The following is a 16,349-nucleotide window of genomic DNA, read 5'->3' on the forward strand; positions in this document are numbered from 1 at the left end:
CGCGCGCACGCCGCGGGGTGATCGCAGACAGGCAGGCAGGCAGGCAGCTGAAAAAAACCCCCTCTGGGGTCCTTGGGTCCTTCCTGGGTCTGTTGTCGCACAGGCCAGGAGCTCCCGCGCAGGCCGGGAGCTCGCGCGCACGCCGCCGGGTGATCGCAGACAGCTCTCCTTGATTTTTGACTTGGTCTTCTTTAGTAATATCCCTTTGGGCACTAGTAAAATTAATCTCCCTCCTCTTGATTCTGGTTTCTTACTTTCAATCTCATTCCCCAAGACTCTTCCTATTTTTAAATCACCATTTCTTCCTTAAACATTTCTAAGGTTTCCTCAGTACTTCTCGCTTCTCAGATATATTTGCTTTTTAATTTGATATTATGTGGTTACTCTTAGAAAGTCCCTTTAATTAATCATCTTTGAATCTGGTTTTAGGATAATATTCCCTGAGGTGAGGAACTGAGTAACTTTCCTTTTTATGAATGAAATTAATAGACTGTCCAGTGATTTGTTATGCCTATAGTACGTGGTGACTTGTTCTCTTTCAAATCAGGCTCCAATAAAGCTATATAGCTTCAAATCACTGTGTTACTTCAGAAGTGTTCTTGTATTTTTTTAATTCCACAATTATATTCCATTCTGACCACCCCAAAAAATACAAAGAGGAAAAAACATTTTGTTCTATTCTGTCAGCTGAATCCTAAAAGAAAACTAGAACATAAGCTGCAATTAACTTGAAGTAAATTCACTAACAGTATGGAAATTAAAAACAAGATATGTAGTTGTTATCAACTGTACTAACATTTTCACTGTAGGGATTTCTTTGGAATCTCCTTCCTCTGCTCTCCAGAATTTTTCCTGAAAGTGCTAGATAATTACCATGAAATGGTTGAGGCCGTCTCTTATAGAGTTTAGTGAGACTAGGATTCAGACCATGCATTATGATAAAAAATACCATGAATGTTTAGATTTTTTAAAATTTATTAAAATGCACAATAATGGCACATTGTCACTAATTCCCCTCAAAATGCTTCCCTTTCCTTTAAACCTACTTATTCCATCATTCCTGCTACTTTCTGAAGCAGTTCTGGAAGTTCTTTTTCATGAGTGTCCTTAGTTGCGCTGTTCTTGTTCTGTCTGCTTTGATGTCCTAAATCAATTCAAAACATTTATCTTGCATACTCATTTTACCTTTGGGGAAGAGCTAGAAGTTACAGGGTGCAAAACTGACTGAATAAGGTGGATGAGGACACACCATGTTTTCAAAGCCTGCAACTCCATCAGAACGGCACTCAGCAACAGCATTCACTGTATTTTTTACTATACCTCATAAAAGGACATTCAAAAAAGGACTTCAAGAACTGCTTCAGAAAGTGGCAAGAATAATGGGGTAAGTATTTCTGAAGCAAGGAATTAATGACAATGTGTCTTTTACTGTAATAATTCTTTTTAAAAATTTAAACATTCACTGTATTTTAGATCACACTCACACACTCATGTAATATCTACAACTTGATAAGTCTAGACATAAGTTTACACTCATGAAACCATCACCAAAACTATGTCATAAGTATCTACCACTTCCAAAGTTTCCTCTTGGTGGCCTTTATTATTATCATCCCCATCATTTATGTGTGTATGTGTGTGTTTGTGTGTGTGTGTGTGTGTGTGCATGCATGCATGTGTGTGTGAAGAACGCTTAATGTACACTTCTGAGACATTTTTAAGTATGCAGATGGTCTTGTTAAACATATGTTTCCAGCTGGATTAACATTTATTACCCATGAAATCCTTGTAGAAACATGAACCAAATATATTAATATTGTTTAAGTTTAGATATAAGGGTATATTTTCATATTTTAATGCAAGAATTTGCTGTTTAACATTTACAAATTAGTCTGTCATTTAGATGTGGAGGAGGCTTATATGAAATTACTATGATCTAATGAAATCTTGCACTAAATCTTTAGAAACAAGAATTAGTATAAAATAATCTCAGTAAAATGAGTAGTAAAATAAAAGATCTAAAATTATTTAAACCATAATTTTCCAGTTGCCTTTCATGTTAAATGGTTTAAGTTTTAGAAAAAGAGTGAAAATGTAAAATTCTTTTAAATTAATTTTAAAACTATTATCTTTTTTAGTGAATAATGTTTTATAGTCAAAATTTGGAATTTATAATCAGATTCCAGTCAAGAGCACATAATTTTTTTAATGTATGGAGAAAATATTTAAACAAAAGAGGTGAGTTTTGCCAAATACCTAAAATGTACCACAGAGAAGTATCAGCAAAATAAAAGGACCCTGACAAAAGGGCTGTATTTTATAATGTTCCTAAACTAGCATTTATAATTCCCACTATGATGTCAAAAATATCTTGGTTATTTCAGTATACTCTGTCTTTGCCTTTATAAATTGCTATAAATATCAAGTTTTTCAGATTCTAAAATATCATGAATTCTTGTTTTTACTTACCTGTAGGCATAAAAGTATACTTTCCCAGAGGATTAGGATGTTACAAGCAAGTGGTAGAACACCAATAAATTAAAACTGTGTAAAAATCACGAGTCATTTAAGTGAAGAAAATATAAAATAAAATTTTCCCATTCTGGAGGTGACATTATCAGCATATATTTTTAATTAAACATCACACGTAACAGTTTACACAACTATCAAAAACCACCCTCTTTTCTCATATCAGTAGAGAATCCACCTACCTCACTTGTCATGGAAATATCTCTGGAAGGTCTCCTTGCACTTAAGTGGTCTGTAGAAAGGCAGTCACCCAAACCTGGTCATGAACAAAGCACCAGGAGAGATGGAACCAAGGGTCACATGTCAATGATATTGTTAACTTTTACCATTGGAAGCAGACGACTGATTGATATGTTCATTCTGTAATAAAAAATGTTCAAGCAATTCCCACCAGATGATCAGGTTTATCCCAGAACATTTTAGAGAAATTGAAGGGGCACAAAATGAATAAAATATCTGGATTCAAAACAAATCACAATTTCTATGACCATCCTTGACTCAAGGAGGGAAACTGATCAGTAAGTGTAGATATGGCATGTTTAGCTCTGAGATATTGTGTTTACTTTCAGACACTTAGTCTTTTTTTTCCCGCTCAACCTGTTCTTTATGAGCACCTGCTAATTACTAAGTGGTCACATTAACAATAGTAGGAGAACTGAGAAAATGTCTGTAAATCCCAGTGTCAAAGTATTTTCTTGAGTGAATACATAGATGACAACAAATCTTCCTTTTACCTGCAACACCTCTGGTTAGGAGAATTCCCATACTTGGAACAGCTCCCAATGGGTCACCTGCTACCATGCAACAGATACAAGCTCTTACTCATAATTTTTCTTGTTTCAGTTTACCTTAATGAGATATTATTTTAAGTAATTCACATATTTTGGAGCAGATTTCACAATACCATTTTGTGAAAAAGTTAATGAGTTTCTATTCCAAAAGTAATGTAGGGTCACTCCCTTGCCGGGCCACTCCAGCACCAAGTAGGCCTACTAGGGCCCAGATTGTGGGCTGGGTAGCCCCGCCCTCCCCTGCCAGTCTGCCGCCATTGCTCCAGCACCAGGAAGGTAGCCACGTGGGCACCCCTGAACCTACCGCACTCCCACCCCCACACTCTCAGACCTCCTGATTGTGCCAGTCTTTGGACCCACTCTGAAGAGGCAGAGGTGAACATCTTTAAAGAAAGGGCGTGGGAAACCTGTAGTATAATTGTGTGGAGTCCAACTGTTCAGGAGGTTGGGAACTCAATCTGAGCCTTTCAGCCAAGGGTCAGTCTGCATCGTGGGGTTCTGCCATCCGTTAGCTGAGATTAGGGTTCTTGATTCTGCACATGGCTGTACATGTTGTATATTATGACAGCAGAGATATAGTCTGGAAGAGGCCCTTAAAATCCATTTTTTTCTTTCTTTTCCTCATTCCACTCTGCAAATTCTTTCTTTATTCTGTCCCCTTTCTCCAACTCAGTCTCTTGTTCCACCATATAATCCCTCATCTCCCATACTGTTTCTGATCCTGCCTTTAGATTTCTTCTTTAATCATTTTTTTCTTTTCTTTATGTTTTTTTCTTCTGTCATTCTACCTCACACAGGGGTCAGTGGTTTCAAGGGAAAGTGAGCGCCTATTCTATTAAGGGGATATATTCTTGTCCTTATACTTCTTTCCTGAAAATTGTGTGGTCATTCTATGTCCTCTGGCTTCACTTGAAACCTTCTCCAATTCTTTTACTTATCTACTCCTCTTGTCCTAGATCTGTCTGAGCCCCCATCCTAAATGGTAAATATACTATATTGAAAAATTTGTTCACTGCAGACACGTTTTGGGCTGCTTCTTGATTTCAATTTAATTCACATGGTTTAAGGGTGATAGACTAGTGACTACCACAGGTGGTCAGTTTCCAAGTTGTGCTTGATCATATTGTGTTGCTGATTGTAACAGTTGGGATAAAGGATTGTGGTTGATTTGATGAGCTCTTTTCTCTAATGTTATGAAGATGAGAAATGGGTCATTACAGACCGAGAAGCTAGGGTGCAACTGTATCAGGAAGATTTGGGTGATAATCCAGAGATTAAACCAAGGACAGCCCAACAACAAAGATAGCAATGAGAAAACACTTAAGCAAGACACAAAGACAGACTTCCAGTTTACCAATGGCAAGCATTAGGGCAAATGAGGATGAAAAGGCTGATAGTGAACCACCAGGACACCCTGAACTCAAAACACAGGAAGTAACAAAACAGATCAATCAGGCTCTAGAAAAATTCAAAACAGAAATAATTTCCCAGATAACCATAGAGATGGTGAGCAAAATGAAAGGTATGATTCAAGACTCTAGAACAGAAACTGACAAAAAAAATAGATAAGCTCAGGACAATGACAGAAGCCATGAAGGCCTGCATAAGAAACAAATGGAAACAATAAATGACCAACATAGGAAAGAAATGGAATCCATAAAGCAGATTCAAACAGATATCCAGGAGATTAAACACTCCATTTAAAGTGTACAGAACAGAATAAAAGAATGTGAAGACAGAATCTCAGATATAGAAGATAAGATTGCAATCAGTGACCAGGAAAAGAGAGGTCTCTTAAAAACATTGGGCATCATGAGAAATTAATCCAACAACTCCTACATGATGCAAAGAAGAATAACATGACTGATAGGAATCCATGAAGCAGTAGGAGAAAACAAATGACTTAAAAAAGCTGTTTACAGAATTAATGATAGAAAACTTCCCAAACAGAGGGGAAGAATTTGACATTCATATAACTGAGGCATATAGGACCCCAACTAGCCACAATCAAAAAAATCTACACCTAGACATATAATAATCAAGATACCATAAACCCAACAGAAGAACAAAATACTACAAGCAGTAAGAGAAAAATAACAAATCGCATGCAAAGGAAAGCCCATCAGAATCACAGCAGACTTGTCAACACAAACCCTTAGGTCAAGGAGAGACTGGAGTGAGGTATTTCAAGTACTAAAAGAAAATAACCTCCAACCTAGACTGATATATCCTGCAAAACTCTCTTTCAAAATGGATGGGGAAATAAGATACTTCCATGACAAAGAACACCTGAGAAACTACATGAATACCAAACCAGTACTACAAGCAATTCTAAACAATATCCTAGAAAAAGACAATGAAGGTAACAACACCATGATGCCCAACAGAGCAAATCACATAGGCAAGGCGAGAAACTAAAAGGAGAAGGCAAAAAAATAAAGAGTCAACAAAAGGCCAATAACATAACAATAATAAGTCATTATATATCAGTTATAACCATCAATGTCAATGGCCTCAACTCACCAATCAAGAGAAATAGACTGGCAGAATGGATTAAGAAGCAAAATCTAACAGTATGTTGTATGCAAGAAATAAACCTAGTGCAAAAAGGAGCCCATAGACTGAAAGTCAAAGGATGGAAAACAATTCTCCATGTGATAGGAGCCCAGAAAAAAGCAGGGGAAGCAATCTTATTTGCAGACAAAGTAAATTTCAAATCAAAACTGATTAAAAGAGACAAAGAAGGCCACTACATCCTTGTAAAGGGAAAAGTTGAAGAGGAAGAGATGACAATCATAAACATATGCACCAAATATTAACTCCCCCAACTATATAAGAGAAATATTCAGAAACATGAAAAATCAAATAAGCACTAATACAATTGTAGTGGGGGATCTAAATACCCCACTTTCACAAATAGACAGATCATCTAGGCAAAAAATCAACAATGAAACACTAGAACTGAACCAAGCTTTGGAAAACATGGACTTAATAGATATCTATAGAGTGTTCCACCCCACAAAATCAGAATATACATTCTTTTTAGCTGCACATGGGTCATGCTCCAAGATAGATCACATACTAGCTCACAGAACAGATTTGAATAAATGCAAAGGAATCAAAGTTATTCCCTGTATATTATGAGATCATAGTGCAATCAAGCCAGAGATCAACAGCACAAGAAACCATAGGAACTTCACAAACACATGGAAATTGAACAACACTCTCCTGAACAATCAATGGAACACAGAAGAAATTAGAGAAATCAGACAGTTTTTACAAATAAGTGAAAATGCCAATACAACATGCAGGAATCTATGGGACACAATAAAAGCACTTCTATGTGGAAAATTCATAGCACTGAATGCCCACACTAGGAAAACAGAGTGAGTTCAAATAAACAACCCAATGATAAATCTTAGACTACTAGAAAAACAAAAACAAGAAAAACCCAAAGCTCGAACAAGAGAGGAAATTATAAAGATTAGAGCAGAAATCAATGCAATGGAAACTAAGAAAACAATACAAAAAATAAATGAATCAAAGAGTTGGTTTTTTGAAAGAATAAATAAAATTGATAAACCCTTAGCTAACCTTATCAAAAAAAGGAAAGAAAAGGCTCAGATCCATGCAATTAGGAATGAAAAGGGTGAAGTCACAACAAATCCAACAGAAATCCAGAGGATTATCAATACCTACTTTGAGAGCCTGTACTCTAATAAAATGGAAAACACAGAAGAAATGGACAGATGTTTTTTGAAAGAATAAATAAAATTGATAAACCCTTAGCTAACCTTATCAAAAAAAGGAAAGAAAAGGCTCAGATCCATGCAATTAGGAATGAAAAGGGTGAAGTCACAACAAATCCAACAGAAATCCAGAGGATTATCAATACCTACTTTGAGAGCCTGTACTCTAATAAAATGGAAAACACAGAAGAAATGGACAGATTTCTAGATACTTATGTGAAGCAATGCTTCCAAACTCATTCCTGGAAGCAAGTATCACTTTGATTCCCAAACCAGGGAAAGATGCAACTAAAACAGAGAACTACAGACTAATCTCCTTGATGAATATAGATGCAAAAATCCTTAATAAGACACAAGCAAACAGAATGCAGAGGATCATCAAGAAGATCATCCATCCTGACCAAGTTGGATTTATTCCAGGGATGCAAGGATGGTTCAACATACGTAAGTCAATAAACGTAATACACTATATTAACAGAGTCAAGGACAAAAACCATATGATCCTCTTGATAGATGTAGAAAAAGCATTTGACAAAATTCAACACCCATTCATGATAAAAACCCTGCAAAAAAATTGGAATAGATGGTCTATTTCTCAATTTAATAAAGGCTATCTATGAAAAACCAACAGCCAACATCATATTAAATGGCCCAACACTGAAAACCTTCATGTTAAAATCAGGAACAAGACAAGGATGCCCACTATCACCACTCCTCTTCGATATAGTTCTGGAAACATTAGCCATAGCAATTAGATAAGAGAAAGAAATTAAAGCAATAAAGGTAGGAAAGGAAGAAGTTAAACTGTCATTATTTGCTGACAATATGATACTCTACATTGAGGACCCAAAAAACTCTACCAAAAGACTTCCAGACTTAATTGACACTTTTAGCAGAGTAGCTGGATTTAAGGTCAACACCCAAAAATCAATAGCCTTCTTATACGCAAATAACAGAGTCACTGAGAGAGAAATAAAGGAAAAAATTCCTTTCACAATAGCATCCAAAAAAATGAAGTATCTAGGAATCAATCTAACAAAAGAAGCAAAAGACCTCTACCCTGAAAACTATAGCACTCTGAAAAAAGAGATTGAAGAGGATATAAGAAAGTGGAAAGATATCCCCTGCTCCTGGGTAGGAAGAATCAACATAGTGAAAATGGCCATACTACCAAACCTGCTATACACATTCAATACAATGCCAATTGAAATTCAAACACAGAATTGAATTAGAAAAATTATCTCACAGAACTAGAAAAAAGAACCCAAAAATTCATTTAGAACCATAAGAGACCTAGAATAGCAAAAGTCATCCTAGACAACAGACACATGGCAGCGGGTATAACAATTCCCAATTTGAAACTATACTATAAAGCCACTGTGATAAAAACAGCATGATACTGGCAAAGAAACAGGCCTGAGGATCAGTGGAACAGACTGGAAGACACAAAAACAACTCCAGATGTACTCAGCTACCTCATCTTTGATAAAGGAGCTGACAATCCTCAGTGGAGGAAAGATAGCCTCTTTAATAAATGGTGTTGGAAAAACTGGATGTCAACCTGCCACAGATTAAAACTAGACCCTTATCTTTCACCATGCACTAAACTAAAATCCATCTGGATTAAAGATCTAAATATTAAAACAGAAACACTAAACTTGCTGGAAGATAAGTTAGGCAGAACTCTGGAAGACATTGGTATAGGAAAAGACTTTATGAACAAATCCTCAGTAGCACGGGAACTAGCAGAAAGAATCAACAACTGGGATCTCATCTTATCACAAAGCTTCTGCACTGCAAAAGAAACCATCAACAGAACTAAGAGACAACCTACAATGTGGGAAATAATTATTACCATCTGCTCCTCAGACAAAGGACTGCTATCTAGAATATATAAAGAACTCAAAATAATCAGCCCCCCAAATATAAAGACCCAATTCAAAAATGGGCATCTGAAATGAACAGACATTTCTCAGACAAAGAAGTAAAAGCAACAAGTAAATATATGAAAAAATGTTCCACATCACTGGTCATTTGAGAGATGCAGATGAAAACAACACTGAGATTCCACCTCACCCCACAAAGAATGGCTGCCATCAGGAAATCAAACAATAACAAATGTTGGCGGGGTTGTGGGGAGAAAGGAACCCTTCTCCATTGTTGGTGGGAGTGCAGACTGGTGCAACCACTATGGAAATCAATATGGAGATACTTCAAAGAGCTGGGACTAGAGGTTCCATTGAACCCAGCTATCCCTCTGCTGGGTATCTTTCCAAAAGAATTAAAAGAATCATATCACAGTGATATATGCGCACCAATGTTTATAGCGACAAAGTTTGTAATAACTAAATCTTGAAAACAGCCCATTTGCCCATCAGTTGGAAATTGAATAAAGAAGACATGGTTTTTCTATAAAATGGAATACTACTCAGCCATAAAGAATGAGAAATTAGATTCATTCATAGAAAAATGGATACATATTGAGGATATACTCCTAAGTGAAATAAGTCACACATGTATAAATACCGAATAGTTTCTCTGGTGTGAAAAAATATAATAGTACGTAAGTTCCTAATGAGATTTTTGACCATGTGAAATAGGAAGAAAAGGGCTAAAGGGGTAGGGAAGCTGGGAAGGGTAGGGGAAAGGGAATAAGGGAAAAGAAAAAAATATGACAAAATGAATAAAATGGAAACAAAGTGTTCGTAAATGGGGAGGGGAGGACAGGGTGAAGGGAGGGCAGGGGCAAGGGGAAAAATGAGAACGAAGACCTGTCACGTAAAGGTACAAGATCCCAATAATGAATGTAATTGTACTGTATACCTAAAATGTACCAATAAACTCAATAAAAGAAAAAAAAAGTTATGTAGGGTCATTAGGTATCAAGAAGGGGACATGGTCCATTTATTCCAACCCAAACCTGTGCGATTCATGTTGATCCTCGATGTAGGAACAACTTTCATTGCTATTCATACATAAAACAGGCATAATGAGCAAATTTCCATGAGCCAACTAATGTTAGATAGACAGTGAGAAGCAAAAAATATCAATTTTATTTATCAAGAATCCAGTGGACACTTAACAATTTCCCTAAACCATGCTAAACATTTTGATGCACATAAAGATTGTAAAAAAGTTTTTACCTCAAATTGATTATAAGCCTGTTACAGGAACTCATAAGTTAATCCACAATAACACAAGGAAGTAGAATGTGATTCATACAACAAGATAGCCCCCCTAAACAATCTTCCCTTTCTTCTTCCAAAAGTAGTCCTCTGCTTTCACAGTATACTAGGTCCTTCAAAATCGAATACTACTCAGTCATAAAGAATGAGAAATTAGATTCATTCACAGGAAAGTGGATACATATTGAGGATATACTCCTAAGTGAAACAAATAAGTCACACATGTGCAAATACTGAATAGTTTCTCTGGTGTGAAAAACTATAATAGTACATAAGATCCTATTGATATAATTCACAATGTGAAATAGGAAGAAAGGGGCTAAAGGTGTAGGGAAAGTAGGAAGGGTAGGGGAAAGGTAATAAGGGAAAAGAAAAAATAGGAAAAAATGGAAATAAAGTGTTTGTAAATGGGGAGGGTTGGGGGTGAAGGGAGAGCAGGGACAAGGAGGAAAAAATGAGAACCAAGACCTGTCATGTAAAGGTACAAGATCCCAATGATGAATGTAACTGTACTGTATGCCTAAAATGTACCAATAAACTCAATTAGAAAAATACTAAGTCCTTCAAATTCCTAAATAAAAATTGCTTAACATTCCAAGGAATTATTCCCACTTTCTGTCACATCACTGAGCAGTTGGCCTGTCTTCATATATGGAGGCAAGAAGACAGAATCTACAAATAGTGTATTATAGAGTTCAAGTGAAAGGATTTTGAAGGTATGAAGAGCTCTACAGGTGTAAAAAATTGTTCAATGGATATCTGTGAGCAAGAACAAAAGAACAACATCAAAAGGTTCATTTTCCTGCTCAGAAAAAAATGTCACAGGAGCATCTATGTAAGGCTGTAATGGAAAACTGACTTGTGGAGTTAGAAGATTGGTTAAAACATTTGATATTTTTTTAAATAACCTTATGTATTAACCATGTCATGTGAACTATAGCCAATAAAAGCAAAAAGCCAAACATAATTATCATTTAACCTGTAACAGTGTTCTTTATTTTAATTATAATGGATGATCCTCACATATGTGAACAGATTAGCTACTTAATTTACTACATACAGAACTGTACCAAAGAATATGATTTTTACTACATTTAAAGATGGGATATTTGCAATCAGAAAAAGGTACCCACATAGAACCCTCTCCGTGAGCTGCATCAATGCAAAAATTGGCAACCATTACTAACTTCTGAGTTGAAGAAAAGTAACCAAAAGAGTTGCACTCACTGCAAATCACCCAGAAGCAAAATTGAGTTGATATAATATATGCAGGCTAACCGATCCAGATAGCTTCATATTCCATGCTAGCTCCATAACTTGGTAAAATAACAGGAATACAGATGAGAAGGTAGAAGACAGAACTGTTAATATGAAGTAATAGCTTTCAAAAACTTCACTTCCTTCATTCCACACAGGATCTGGCATCCATCCATCCATCCATCCATCCATCCATCCATCCACACACATCATGGGAAAGGTGATGTTCACGCACACGGCATCAGATTCACTTTCCCAAAAATCACCAACCAGTAGAAATTGAAGTCTCACTGTAGACCAGCTTAGGTCAAAAACAGTAATTCTGCGACAGAACTTCATTTCTGTGGCCACTTTACAGATAAGGACTTTGGGAACCAGAAGAGTTCAATGAGAGGCCCAAGGCCACGCACCCAGTGAATGACCAAGACAGGCCTGGGGTGCATATATTGAGTATTAAGTTTGCACCACTCATCCACTATGAAAAACTGTATGCCCGGCAACAGAGAAAGAGGGCGCAGAAATAGATTATCTCTACTATGGCTTTTGTCCTGGGCCACAAGCTCCTGGAGGGTGGGACAGCCTCAGTTTCTACCTGTTGTCCTTCTACAGCACTGAGCTGGGTCAGTAGGTGCTCTGGAACCTCATCCTGGTAAGGAGAACAATAGAGAAGCAAGAGGACAGGTGCCTGGCTCCCTGCTTTGTCTCTGTGTTGATAAAGGGTCTTAAGGAACAATATACAGGAAAGAGCTCCTGATCTGCGAGCCTGGGTGACTGCATAAGCCTCTCTGTGCACCGGTGTCAGCCCTGCAATGTCAATGGGCAAACATCCAAGGGAAGCATTAAATCATTTCCTGTTGGCCCTGAATACATTGAATGGTAGGAGGAACAAGGGCAGATTTTAGAGATTTCGCCCTTTCTCCAAACCCCCATGCATGCCCCTGTACATCTCCCCACAGCTCACGTCTGGAATTTTATGAGCAGAAAAAAAAAAAAAAGAAAAGAAAAGAAAAGAAAAAGTAAATGCCAAGCCGCTGTTGCTGTCATGCCTTCCCCACAGTCGCCTCGCTATTAGCTGCTGGCAGAGCTGATCGCGAAGGTTGAGGAGATCTGAGGAAAGGTGAGGGAGGAGACGTCAGGGCGGGCCGCCACTGTCCCTGCAGCGGCTGTGACAAGCGCTGCAGCTCAGAGGGAGACAACAAACCTGCAGAGCAGAGGTGATCCGGAGGGCGTGTGAAAAGATCAGCATCCTCAGCCTGCCAGTTGCCTCCCTCCCTCCTTAAACACAAGTCCCTTAGCAGCAACAGTGCAGGGCTGAGTGTCCCAGTGTGAGCCGGGGTGTGAAAGCAGAATGCCCCCCTGCACTTGGCACTTCTATTCCCCAATTAAAAAAAAAAAAAACATGCATTCCGGGACATTTCAATGTGTGCACACGTGGTCATGCGCGCGCACACACAGACACACACACGTACACACACATACACACACAATAGATCACTAGGTCTTGTCTATAGCACATCCAGTGCCACCTTCTTACACCTTGGTCTTGAGTCCCTGCACCTATTACCCCCACCTCACCATCCCCCTCCATGGGATCATATTTATTATTTTTCAAACTGATACCAAAAGACTACATACCCAGGAGCAGCTTGACATATGTCAAAAGAGCTTGAACCTGCAAGCTGTCTTCATGAGTCTTTTGTGTTTGCTGCATAACAAGTCGTCTTTTATCCCTTGAAGATGTGACAAAGCCCCATTCCCACCATTGTAGTCCCCCGGGGTGGGGGTTAGAACTGAAATGTCTTCCCAGCCCCTCTAGAGGAGGTAAAAACAAAGAGTTGCTTCTCATGATTGATCCCTTTTAACCCTGAGATGGACAGAAATAAAACAAAGCCATTAAAGGGTGAACCTCAGCCTGATATCTATGAAATTCTTTCTGGAGGAATCTTCCGACAGTACAATGGGTAAAAGGAAAGAATGATATTTTCAAGCCAGTGGGCAACCACAGGCAGAATTGGTGAAAATGAAAAATAGTTGCTTAGACTCAGATCTCTATCGTTATGGGGACAACTCAAGGGTCTCCTGGACCAAAGAGTTGTACTGCTAGGTCCAGGAGAGCTGTGCACAACACAAAAGGACAGATGTTAGGGACACCACACTCACACCCAGGGACAGGCCAGAGACCTGAGCAGTCCGTCAGAGTCGGATGATCTTTCTGTGTGTGCGTGGAACCCAGGGAGGTGGCTGGAACTCTCCCCTGAATCCGCAGTTAGAATGAAGTTTCCCAGCGGTGCACATCTGAGGAGGAAGAGACGCACCAAGTAATGTGACCCTCTTCATAGTCACAATTTTCCCCCAGGAGGGCTGGCCTCAGATACATTTTTTTCTGTTTATCACTCTGCAGAAAATAAGAAATGAATCATGCTTCCACAACAATGGTCTTTGCTAATACAGGCAAACACGTCACAGGTCATTCTCCTAAGAGTTGTTAGCTCTAAGAGGCCTTCGATATCCATTCCAGGGCTCGTAAAACTTGACAAACCCCTGGAATTGCCTTCACAGTCGTTAAACGTAGATTTCCAGGCCCTTTCACAACTCTGGGGTGAGATCCGGGAATTCGCATTTCCAAACCTGCATGTGTCACAGATAGTGTTGGCACCAAGATTACACTCTAAGAACTATTGATCTAATCTAACCCTAAATTTTTAAAAGGCAATAACTGAATTTAAAAATATTAGTTAAGTGCCTGCTACAAGGAAGAGTTTCAGATTCTCAGAGGAAAAAGATTTTTATCCTAAGTTAAACTCCACATTACATTAAAAATTAATTCAAGATTTACATGTTTTTTAAAAACATGTATAAAAGTACTACAATGTAACTTAAGGGGAGTTAGGACTTTTTGTAAATGACACTGGAGATAAAAATATAAAGAGAAAACATAAATTTTCTACGTAAAACTACTAAATGTGCAATAAAAAAGTAAAACGTGACAAAGTACAAAATTATGAAAAAGTATTCTCAATCTGCGATAAAAATCTGATGATAAACCATCATGTCCTTTAAGATGCAAAGAATCAACAAGGAAAAGACAAACACCTACAGGAAGCATTAACAAAAACATAATTAGGCAGCTTGCAAAAAATAAATACAAATGGTGAATGAATAAAAACAGTCGCACAAATAGAGTAAAGAAAAATTAAAGGTTGTTTTCAGTAATGAATTTGGCAAACAAAATTACTAATACATCAGCACAGGCACAGGCGATGCTCACATGCTTCTATATTTCCATCTTATGTTGGCTGATGTGACACCAGCTTCTAGGGCAACACGTCTGAAAGTGAACAATAAATTGCACAGAAAGACACATATTTTCTGCCCACCTTAAATCTAAGGAAGTGCTCCTGAGTACCAGTAGGCTCCCCTCCCAGGGGTAATTCCCAGACTCAGACTTCTTCCCTCAGTGCCTCCATTATCTGTGACTTGTTGCTTAGAGCATCACAATCAAGGCAAAAAGACAGACAGCGTGGAAAATAGCACGGCATGTACCTGTGGAGCAGTCCTGGAATGGCAGGCACATTTCATCCATATTCTATTGACTAAAGCCATTCATATGACATCTGAATGATATCTCAATGAAGCTGTTACTTCTTAAAAGGTAGAGAGAAGCTTTAGTGGGTTTAAGATAGTATGAAAGCAAAAAGAACTACTCAAGAAGAGATTATACAATTTATTGCTACTGCAAAGAAGTTGCAGATGGTCCAAGGAAGATGAGGGCAAGAAGACAGGGCTAAGAGATTATTTTTAATCTTGAAAACATAAAAGCTTCACCAGAGTGATGAGCATCCAAGACTGATGGAAATTCATTAAGGCCCAGATTAAAGTTTTAAGGAATAATAAGAAGCACTCAGAACTTATTCTACTGAGCTTTGCAATGAAAGAGAAGTGATTATATAACACTACAATATTAAATAAGAGCAGCAAATGAATGGTTATTTTTTCACAAGAGACCTGGTGAAATACAATGATTCGCCACCCGACTAGGGAGTGCTGTCAAAATAGGGAGAGGAGAATGAGAGTCTATGCAAAAATAGAGAATTAATCTTGTCAAAGAGCAAGATGTCTTCCTCTAGAATCTTAGAGACACAGAAACTTTTGATGCAAATGTGAAGATTTTTGTTGTAGAGATAGTTTATGTGCTGGTTATAATCATTTTAGGAATATAACAGTTAATCACATCTGCTAAAGGAAAAGAAGGTAAAATATGTTGAGATCGTGAAGGAAATTCAGCAGGTTTGGAACCGCCATCATTAGAAACACATTCAGAAAAGCATACATTAACAGGGGTGGGTTTGCCATGTCCCTGAGGGAGCACACAGATGAACAGACTATAGTAAGAGAGGTTGGATGTTCTAAATGCTATTATCACCAACACTTCTTTCCTTGGATAAATGAGTTCACATTTTCCAGAGGTGGCCAGAAAGTCGTCAGTAGGAGACAAATACATTCTTTTAAGTTATTTGAACCCTTCAAATAATACCTTTTCCCTTTCCGAATAAGAAGTCTGACCCATTCTTTGAAATATTTCCTACAATAGATGCTTGCACTTCAACACAAGTCATCAACCATGACACTCAAAGGAGTCAATAGCTTTAAGAGTGTATGCACAAACAAAAGAAAGAAAGAAAGAAAAGAAAAGCAATTGTTGACAGATTGAGACTAGATTTGGGCCAGGGGATTTAGCTCACCTATTCGGTGGCCTGCCTCGCAAGCGCAAGGACCCGAGTCCGATCCCTGGTACCACAAAAAAAAAAAAAAAAAAAAAAAAAAAAAAAAAAAAAAAA

Source organism: Fukomys damarensis, unplaced genomic scaffold (genome assembly GCF_012274545.1).
Source record: "Fukomys damarensis isolate Sample0158 unplaced genomic scaffold, DMR_v1.0_HiC HiC_scaffold_2, whole genome shotgun sequence".
Lineage (NCBI taxonomy): Eukaryota > Metazoa > Chordata > Mammalia > Rodentia > Bathyergidae > Fukomys > Fukomys damarensis.